We start from the raw sequence: 10,454 nt of genomic DNA on the forward strand, positions 1-10,454 counted from the left end.
GGGATAAAGAAGGACATTTCATACTGCTTACGGGAACCATAAATCAAGAAGACATAATGATAGTAAATATTTATGCCCCAAACAATGGCACATCCCTGTACATCAAACAAATCCTTCTCAATTTCAGGAATCACATAGACCACAACACAATAATTCTATGTGACTTTAATGCACCGCTGTCACCATTAGATAGATCTTCCAAACAAAAACCAACCAAAGAAACATAGAACTCAGTAACACAATCAATAACCTAGACTTAATAGACATATATAGAATATTCCATCCATCACTTTCTTCTCAGCAGCACATGGAAACTTCTCGAAAATAGACCATGTTATGCCACAAAGTAGCCCTTAGGAAATGCAAAAAAATAGAGATACTGCCTTGTGTTCTATCGGATCATAATGGACTAAGAATAGAAGTCAATGACACAATAAAAAACAGAAATTACTCTAACACCTGGAGACTAAATAATATGCTATTGAATGAAACATGGATAACAGAAAACATCAGGGAGGAGATAAAAAAATTCTTAGAGGTCAATGAGAATGACGATACAACGTATCAAAATCTCTAGGACACTGAAAGCAGTACTAAGAGGAAAATTCATTGCATGGAACGCATTCCAGAAAAGAATGAAAAGTCAACAACTAAATGACCTAACATTACAGCTCAAAGCCCTAGAAAAAGAAGAACAGAATAACAGCAAAAGCAGTAGAGGATCAGACCCTTACCTGAAGAGAGGAAACCCCACCAAAGAGATATGGGCAAGTGGTCCAGGTGTAATGTGGGAATGTTGTGCTACTGGGAGCAAGAGTCCCTGAGGAAAATGAACTGATTGTAAAGCTGACATACTCAAGGGTGACCCCCAGCTTCCTTTCCTATCCAGGCACCCAGGATGCTGGCAGCTAGGTATCTAAGCATCAGGGAGAACACGAGGATTGCTCTCAGAGGAGAGGAGGAGTCTGCCTGATAAAAGAAGAGAAACCTAAAAGTATTTTCATTTTTAACATTCCTTGCAAGAAATGGACAGGCACTTCATCCGTATTCCTACAATGTTTTCCATAGTTGACAAGCCCTATCCAAGTACTAGAGAATCCAGTCACCTTCTTAGTGCTTCATTCTTGAATACAAACAGACAGCTGAAGATTGCACTTTGGTAGCAAGCAATCAGTAATAAGGAATCCAAAATAACTAACCAAGTATGAGTATTGAAAACTGAAGGGAACTGGAATATTACCCCAAAATATGCTTTTTTGACATAAATATTTTTGAGCCAAAGAATTAGATGCAGAAAAGACTTTCTGCCCTCTCCCACTTGCCTAAAAGGAGCATATAAGTTTATAAAAATATTCCATCTCCCCTCTCTTCTAAGAAAAACAGAAATCAATTACAAGAGATAGCACCAGAGAAAGCCACAAACAAATGTACTACATTAGTTTACTCCCATCTGTAAACCATCTCACAATTTCCTGCCTCTAAAAGTCAAGAACTGCTTTCCTTTATCTTGTCACTTTCCTAAAATGCATTCTTCTTGAAGATGTTATATAAACCAAACCTTTAAACCACTGCATTGAGTTACCTCTCCTTTAAGATTTTTCCTGCATGATCTGCACTGCATGCATTAATAAACTTGCTTGTTTATCTCTTGTTAACTTACTTTTTGTTACAAGGGTCTGTTCCAACTGTGGATTTATGAGGGTGGAGGAGAAATTACATTTCCTCTATAACAATGCCTCTTAAAGCCAAGTGAACAAAATTAATCAATAATTAATTTTTAATAAAGAATATGGAAAAATAAACTTTTTCTCTACACACTCACACCAACACTTCTGGTTTCTAGATGTGTGAATTTTCTATAACGAACAATTCTTCAGTTTGCTATGAACACCAACTAGGTATCCAACTAGGTATTCAACTCAATTTTCATACTATTTGCATGAATTTAGTGTCAGATCCCACAGTTTATGAGTTCAGTATCACAAAACTGCTCCCACTTTGGATGCTTGTTATGGTTTGGATTTCAAATGCTCCCCACAGGCCCATGTGCTAAAGCCTTAGCTGCCAGCCTGTGGTGTTGCCTAAAAGTGGTATAACCTCTAGGAGGTGCACCAAGTGGAAGCAAGTTGGTCATTGGAGGCATGTGCTTAAGGTAATCTTGGAGCCCCAGCCCCTTCCTCTCTATTTCCCAGCTGCTATGAGGTAAACAGACCTACTCTGTCACATGCAGATGTTCATCATGATGCTCTGCCTCAACACAGGCAAAAAAAGAAAAAAATAGAAGAACAACATAGGCTGAAAATTCTGAAGCTGTGAACCAAAATAAACTTTTCCTCCTTATCAGTTGTTTATCTCAGGTATTTTGCCACAAGACCAAAAGCTGTTATCCTATCCTAAACTTGTACTGCCTAGGTGACCTAGTTGCCCTAGTCTTGCTTTTCTTAGAGGACAGGATGCCTAAAAGCTAGACGTTCCCTTCAGTTGAGCTTGGCTGAAACTGGCTGACTCTAAGATGGCTACAAGAGTAACCACCAGACAACTTCTAACTTCATTATAATCCCATATACATGCTCAGTGACACATACCCCAGCACTGACAGTTGGGAATTCCCATGACAATGACTGGAAAGAACCATGAAAGAAGCAAAAAGAGGTAGCACCTGAATTCCCACGAAATCCCAATGTGTGTTATGACGATAACAGTTTCTAGGTTACTTCTCAGGGACCTGAAGGTCACTTTTGCTGAAAACACTGACTCTTTGGTTAGGCCTGCAGATGTCTGTTGGGTGACTACAACGGAGTGAAAGTGTTTTCATCAGCCTTCATATCTGTCCCCTTACTGCTCTAACTTTTGGGTCAGATTCTACTTGCTCTGCAACTTAGTGTGTTGATTACCCATTGTGGCTGACGTGTTTTTTTCCTACCCCGAGCAGCTATAGCAACCCAAGAACCTAAAGTTCTTCAGTCCTATAATAAGCCCTATCATAAGTACGGCCAGGATGTTTGTGCAGGATGTTGGTGCCAGTTGCTAAAGTCCACAGTTCGTAGGGTAAGTTGACTATGACCAAACAGTGGACCACAAGAAGAAACATCTTTTGGTACCATACCCCAATCAATGGAGAATTACCATACTTTAACCCACTCCAGAAAATCAATAAGAGCTTTTATCTCTCTTTGTTCAAGAAATAGCTTGATCTCCCTCCTGATCAGTTTGGTCTACCTTCCACTGAAGCTCCAGTTAAAGCTTTGCCTGTGTGTATGTTTGCTCTCTCTTTGCAGTTTCATTTCTGCCATCACCAAATCAGAAGTTTCCATCTCCAGTAACTTCTTGTGTATTATTTTGCAATTTCTTATAAATTTATAATTATTTCTGAATTAAAATCTTCTAAAATTCAGTTATGGATTTTTGACATATTTTCCTACAGTCATAATATCATGACCTTATTAAAAAATTAATATTTAGTTCTAAATATCTTTTTTCTTAAACGTCTAATATTCCCTCCATAGTCAGATCTCTGTAACTGTCCTCAAAATGACTTTCCTTTATTAAGGTTATTGCTTTTTGGTTTTTTGTTTATAAACAAAATCTAAATCTAGTCCATACATTATAGTACGTTGCTGGTGGGGTTGCAAATTAGCACAGCCAATCTGGAAAGCAGTGTGGAGATTCCTCAGAAAGCTTGGAATGGAACCACCATTTGACCCAGTTATCCCACTCCTTGGCCTATACCCAAAGGACTTAAAATCAGCACACTACAGTGATGCAGCCACATCAATGTTCATAGCTGCTCAATTCACAATAGCCAGATTGTGGAACCAACCTAGATACCTAGATGCCCCTCAATTGATGAATGGATAAAGAAACTGTGATACACACACACACACACACACACACACAATGGAATATTACTCATAAAGAATGCCATAAAGAATAATAAAATTATGGCATTTGCAGACAAATGGATGCAGTTGGAGAATATCATGCTAAGTGAGATAAGCCAATCTAAAAAACCAAAGGAAGAATGATCTCGCTGATAAAGTTAATGATGACACATAATGGGGGGGAGGGGGCAAGAATAGAGGAAGGAGGGACTGTATAGAGGGAAAAGAGGGGTGGGAGGGGTGGGGGGAGGGGAAAATAGCAGAATGAATCAAACAACATTACCCTATGTAAATGTATGATTACACAAATGGTATGCCTTTAATCCATGTACAAACAGAGAAACAAGATGTATCCCATTTGTTTACAATAAAAATAAATTTTAAAAAAAGAAATAATGTGCAAAAATACAAAGAACATTTATAATTTAAAGAGATATTAAACTTCAATAGTAATCATGAAAATACAAAGCAAGACCAAAAATGATGAGATTTATTGCATCATTTAATTATTAAAAATGAAGATCCACTGGGGGGAAAAATCTTTTTAGTCTCTTTTAACCTACAAATGCTTGCCTCTTTTCTTTCAAGATATTCACTTGTCAGAGTACAATTCAGTTTTCTTTTTTCCAGCATCCCACAGTCTAAGTTGGTGTGATCATTTTCCTATGACCCCTGTGTTTCCAAAATAACTGAGGCTGAAGGCCTCATAAATTGTGGGATGCTTCTTGTTACACTCCCTAGGAGACACAATTTGCCCACTATTAGAGAATCCAGGCTTGACTTCCTAATCGGAGGAAACATCTAACTCTCTCCAAAGGGAATGTCTGTGCTTCCTTTATGACTAGGGTTTGTGACACTTGGTCACTGATGACCACTCAATGCTTTCAGCACCCATTTATATCTCAGCCTTAAATGTGACACTATGTCTTAAGTCATTATTCTTTGGTGAATTGATTGGAATAAACCTTTGCCCAGATTTCTTTGAAACAATAAAAAAATTAACTTACTGTTTTTGACACAACAAAAAGTTCCTGGTTAGGGGCTAAATTGAATAGGCTTGCCCTGACCAAAACTCAGAAAATTTATAATCATTACAAAGAGTTTAAACACCCATGAGCTTGTAATACTAACAAACTAAAATTGAATGATGCTGACATATTGACTCATTATTTTGATAGGTAAGTAAAGGGTAAAAACTCAAGTATTGAACCTGTTTTTACTGTTCTAACAAGGTGACTAAATCATATGAGGGAGGAGGATTTTTCATATTAGTTTTCTTCCTAATGAGTGCAGGAGGAATTCTAGAAGGAAAATGTCCCCATATTGCATTCCATAATGAACAAATGGATTGGACAGTGAGTATACATCACCAGAATGCAGCATAGGCCTGGGGTTGTGGCTCTGGTGGAGCGCTTGCCTCACACATGTGAGGCACTGGATTCGATTCTCAGCACCACATTAAAAAATGAACAAAATAAATTATTTTTTAAAAAAGTAATGCAGCTTAGAATGAATTGAAAGATCCTCAGTGTCTTAATGGCCTCTGCCTCCCTCCCTTCATAGGCTTCTCCCATTTTACCAGACCATGTGACAACCACACAGGCCTTCTGTATCCATGGAGAGACCTTGCATTTCATTCTGACTGATACTCCCCATCCCCCAACACCCTTGGGTCTTTCTTAGATCCTTCCCATCTAATGTTTCAGGGTCTTCCTCAGGTCAGAATATACAGGTCCTTAGTCTTCAGTTCACATCCAAGCTATTTGGTTTTGTTTCTTTGTCAAACTTGGAAGCTGAGAAGAACATTTCTGTGCACAGATCACAGTTCTTAGCAGCCCTCAGTCTCATTCTGCTTTATCATCAGAAGTCCTGTTAGTTTCTGGGGGAGAGGAGTCTTTGCAGTGTTAAGCAATGGATCCTGACAATTCGGGAACTCCACACTTTCCACTATCTTTCCTCTCTATTTCAGATTCAGAAAGTTCCCCAAACTTCCCCTTCACATACTTCAAGCCTTCTCTTCCATGCCACTCTTATTTGCTGGATATAATCAGCAGCTTCACATGCCAAGTATCAGAAGTGGTGTGTATGTTTGCAAGAAAGACAGACAGACAGAAAGAAAGACAAAGAGATGAAGAGATAGAGACAGAGAGAGAAGGTGGCTAGCCAGGAGTGTGAAATAGAGTGTCTGCTTTGGTTCTCCCACGTTAGGGAATCACAATGATCCCAGTCACCTAGTGGAATCCTAGAATGTCGGGTCTTTGGAATCCAGGGATTCACTCAGTAATGCATTCATTCACTCATTAATTTATTTTCTCAACTCTCGTCACCTAGTGTTTATCTTACACATAACAGATCCTACCCACTGGGAATTTGCAGACTAGTGAAGGATGATAAATAAAACCAAGCTCTGTGGGTGGTGCTAAATATAGTTAGGAAAACAAGCTGTTTGCACATTCAAGGAAGTTAAAAACTGCATAAAGAAGTCAGGAAAGTCTTGCCCAAGAAGGGAGAGTTAAGACCATTGCCAAACCCTTACAGCAGCCAGCTGGAAGGACACTGCCCAGGGACAGGAAATCCTCCCAACAAGTAAACAGCTTGAGCAAAGGTTTGGAGGCAACTAAGTGTATCAAATCATGTGCCTGATCAGTTGCAGTTGGCTTAACATGGCAGAAGTTAACAGCGAAGGGATATACAAGTAATGGGACAAAGGACAGAAATCTGAGTTGGCCTTCAAAGGCTGTGTCATAATAACATGTATGAATTTTGTACCTTCAACCTGTGCTGTCTTTTCACAACTTGTATGTGGCCATTGAGATGAGTCATAAGAGTAAAACACATACTGGTTTCAAAGTACCCAAAACAATAGTTTAAATGATCCCATGACTAGTTTTCATATTGATTACATTTCAAAATGATACTAAATAAAATATATAATTAAAATCATTTCACTGAAACAAAAAGCACTTCGAGAACTCAAAGAAAACAACTTATTTTTATGTACACCTCCAAACCCCATTCTCTTCCCACAAGTCAACACACACTGGATATAAAGTTCAAAAAATTTCCAAAATCTTTGTTCAGAGGAAGAATTCTTAGGTAAGAGCCACCTCTGAACCTGCAGTCAATAAACTTGCTTCCTGAAAATTAAAAAAAAAGAAAAAAAGAAATCATTTCACCTATTTTTTAAGGGATGGGGGATGGGAATAGTGGACATGACTTTCTTATGTTCAGATATGAATACATGACCAGTGTAACTCCACATCATGTACAACCACAGAATGGGAAGTTATATTCCATGTATGTATAATATGTCAACACAATCTACTCTCACATATAACTAAAAAGAACAAATTTTAGAAAACAGAAAAGAATAAAGATATGGGGTCTCACTATGTTGCCCAGATTAGTCTTGAGCTCAAGCAATCCTCTTGCTTCAGCTTCTCAAGTAGCTGGGACTACAGGTATATACTACCAGCCCTGCATACTTTTCATTTTATATAGCCACCAGAAAATTGGAAATTACAGATGTGGCTTGTTTACATGCCTTAGAGCGTGGAAGGCAGTCAGGGGTTTAAAGGGAGTACAAGCAAGACCAGATCTAGGTATAATGAAAAGAGAGTAAAGTTATAGGCTGTAGCAGAGCCACTGGCAGAAAGTCAGATAATGCTCAAGGTGAGAAATGTCTCAGATGAAAGGAAAGAATTGGACAAGAGGGAAGGACAGGTCTGATAACTGATGAGGAAATGATACTATTATTTCATTGAGTATCCATGACAGCTAAGCCCATTTTAAGAACTTTATATGAATTAATTCATACTATCATTATCTTCTTTACATATAACAAACATTGGAAATGGTGGCCTAGACTTCAAGTGACCCCTCCAAAGCCAACCAGAGCCAAGACCTACACTTATCTGACCTGAGGTCCAAGTTCAGGATTTCATCTTCCATTGAGCTGGTGGGGCAGAAATGACAAGATGATAGAGAAGCCCAACTTTACTCCCTGCTTTCTGGATTTCTTGTCAAGACATGGAACTTCAGAATCATGAAGGATGAAAGCAAAAATAGGGGGCAGGTGATAAGCAAAAGACAGATTTCTTTGGGCACCAACTAACTGGCCTGTAAAAATGTGGAGTTGGAAATCTGCGAGGGGGCAAACTCTGGATGCAAGAAGAACATTTGAGGAAGTGGGAACCAAAGGTACCATTATTTTGCCAAAGAAAGAGAGAGAAAGATTCTGACTCACAGGCCACAGGGGAAAGGGCTAATATTGACGTGTATCCACGTCTCTCTTGGGGGACCCCTTTTTAACAGTGGTAAATGAACATTCTCAGTCAAGTTTGGAGTCACAGGGAAATGGTTTGCTTGGCCCCTCCCTAAGACGAGGCATGTCCATACATTGTGCAGATACCCTATGTATAGGGTCCCTCTCTGTGGGCCACATTCTGACCTACCACCTGGGAGCTCAGGGTACCATGCTGCGATCCAGGGCAGAAAGAACCCTCCCATTCCACCTTTATCCCACACACCCACTGTGGCATTTCCAAGACCATGATCCTTGTGCCTCTCATTCTCTCCATGGGCCCAGGAGCTCAGGATCCTGAGGATCATCATACAGAAGGATGATCCTTGATGGCCCCACCAAGAGTGGCTTGATGGAAACATGGAGGCAGGAGTTTGAGTGTTTCCCTAGAGTAGAGGGTCAGCCAATTATGGCCTGAGTGCTGCATCCAGCCCAGCTCCCATTATTTCTTTTTTTTTAATTTTTTAAGATGTTGATAGACTTTTATTTTATTAATTCATTTGTATGTGGTGCTGAGACTCGAACCCAGTGCCCCACACATGCTAGGCAAGTGCTCTACCACTAAGCCACAACTCCAGCCCAGCCCCATTATTTCTATAAGTTAAATTTAATAGGAACATAGCCATACCCATTTGTTCAGTCTGTGAATGCTTTCTTATCATAAGGGAAAATCTGAATATTTCAACAGACAGTATGACTGAAATGCCAAAAGTTACTATCCTGCTCTTCACAGAAAATGTTTCCTGGTCCCTGCCACTCCCCTGTGCAGAAGAATAAGTGCATTTCTCTTGCCTAGGTGGCCAATTTTTTCCACTGTGGGGACATTTAGCAATGTCTGGAGGCATTTTGGATTGTTATAAATGGGGGAGGAGACATCTGGTGTGTACTGGCTTCTGGCAGCTTAACATCTTATAATACACAGGACAGCCCCTCAACAAAAATTGGTCCAACCCAAAATGTTAACAGTACCGAGGTAGATCTGGCCCTACCAGCATGGTGGTCAGCCTCCTGTCACTGCAGGCACCAACCATGGTTCTGGCCTGTGGTTTGTAAGTTGGCAACCGAGGTTTTCGAGGTGACCCTGGTCTTGATGGCTGTGGCAGGAACCCTGGCAGTGGCCAATCTCCATCCCACCATGCTGCAGGTGGCAGGGGCCGGAGGGCCCACTGTCCTCCTTGACTTCTACTGACTGTGCTCCTTCTTGGCCAGAGGTATGTCTGGATGCTATGCCAAAACAGCAGTTGCTCCTTTGGATTGAGTAAGGGTTTTATTGCAAGTTCACAATCACAAGTACAAGCATTTAGGATACTGATATTTTCCAAGCCAAAATCTTGGGATCATGGGAGAGTGGTTTTCTACATTAGGTGCTGCTCCCCAAAAGGAAGGATACCTCAGAGTGTATGAAGGAAATGGTGCAATGATGATTCAAATCTTTCCCTATGGTCATGCTCACAGATCAATGACTGGATCCATCACGGGTATGACAGCAGTTATCTGTACTTACCCTCTTGATAGGGTTGGAGTACACCTAGCTTTTCAGTTGATAGGGGAACACACCTCCACAGGAATCATTCATGCATTCAAAACAATTTATGCCAAGGTGTTTTCCTTTGATTTTACAGAGACTGATGCCCACTATATTAGGAATGGTTCCACTTGCAGGTGTTTCATTTTTTACTTTTGGTACCTTAGAGTGTCGGGCTTTCCAATACTCTTACCCTTCTTGGCAGATCTTCATGAGACAATCCTAATGTCTGGGTCCTGAAAACTCACATTAACTTCTGTTGTGGTGGTGTTACTGGAGCAATAGCCAGACAATATCATACCCATCTGATGTAACTGTTCAGAGAATGTAAATAGGAACTGTTCCGCCAGAATTTGAAAAGTGTCTTACCATGCGGGAGACTATAAAGTATGTCTGCGGACACCATGGAATTTTTAAAGGATTATATTGTGGCTTATCTCTTAATTACATTCAGTGTCTTCCCTCTCAAGCAGTGGTTTTTACAACATACAAACTTATGAAGCAGTTTTTTTTTTTATCTCAACTAAAATAAATTGTAGTTTGTGGTTTCTTTTCCTTAATAAACTCTCAGAAAAATAAAAATAGAATGTTACTTTCATTGTGAAATACATGTTACTTGAAGGAGGATATTTACCTGTCACAGGAACCACTGGAATTAATTAGTTCTTGATATTTTTTTTTAATTCACAAATCAAAAGTGTTTTCTGATCCCAAACATTATACCTTTGAACATTGAAAAAATATT

The 10,454-nt window shown here is 39.6% G+C and overlaps 1 pseudogene; it reads left to right on the plus strand.

Annotated features, from left to right (window-relative positions):
* Positions 1-9,274: 9,274 nt before the first annotated feature.
* LOC124991474 (graves disease carrier protein-like) lies at positions 9,275-10,223 on the plus strand (annotated as a pseudogene).
* The last annotated feature ends 231 nt before the right edge of the window (positions 10,224-10,454 follow it).

The sequence above is a fragment of the Sciurus carolinensis genome, chromosome 8, assembly GCF_902686445.1.
Source record: "Sciurus carolinensis chromosome 8, mSciCar1.2, whole genome shotgun sequence".
Lineage (NCBI taxonomy): Eukaryota > Metazoa > Chordata > Mammalia > Rodentia > Sciuridae > Sciurus > Sciurus carolinensis.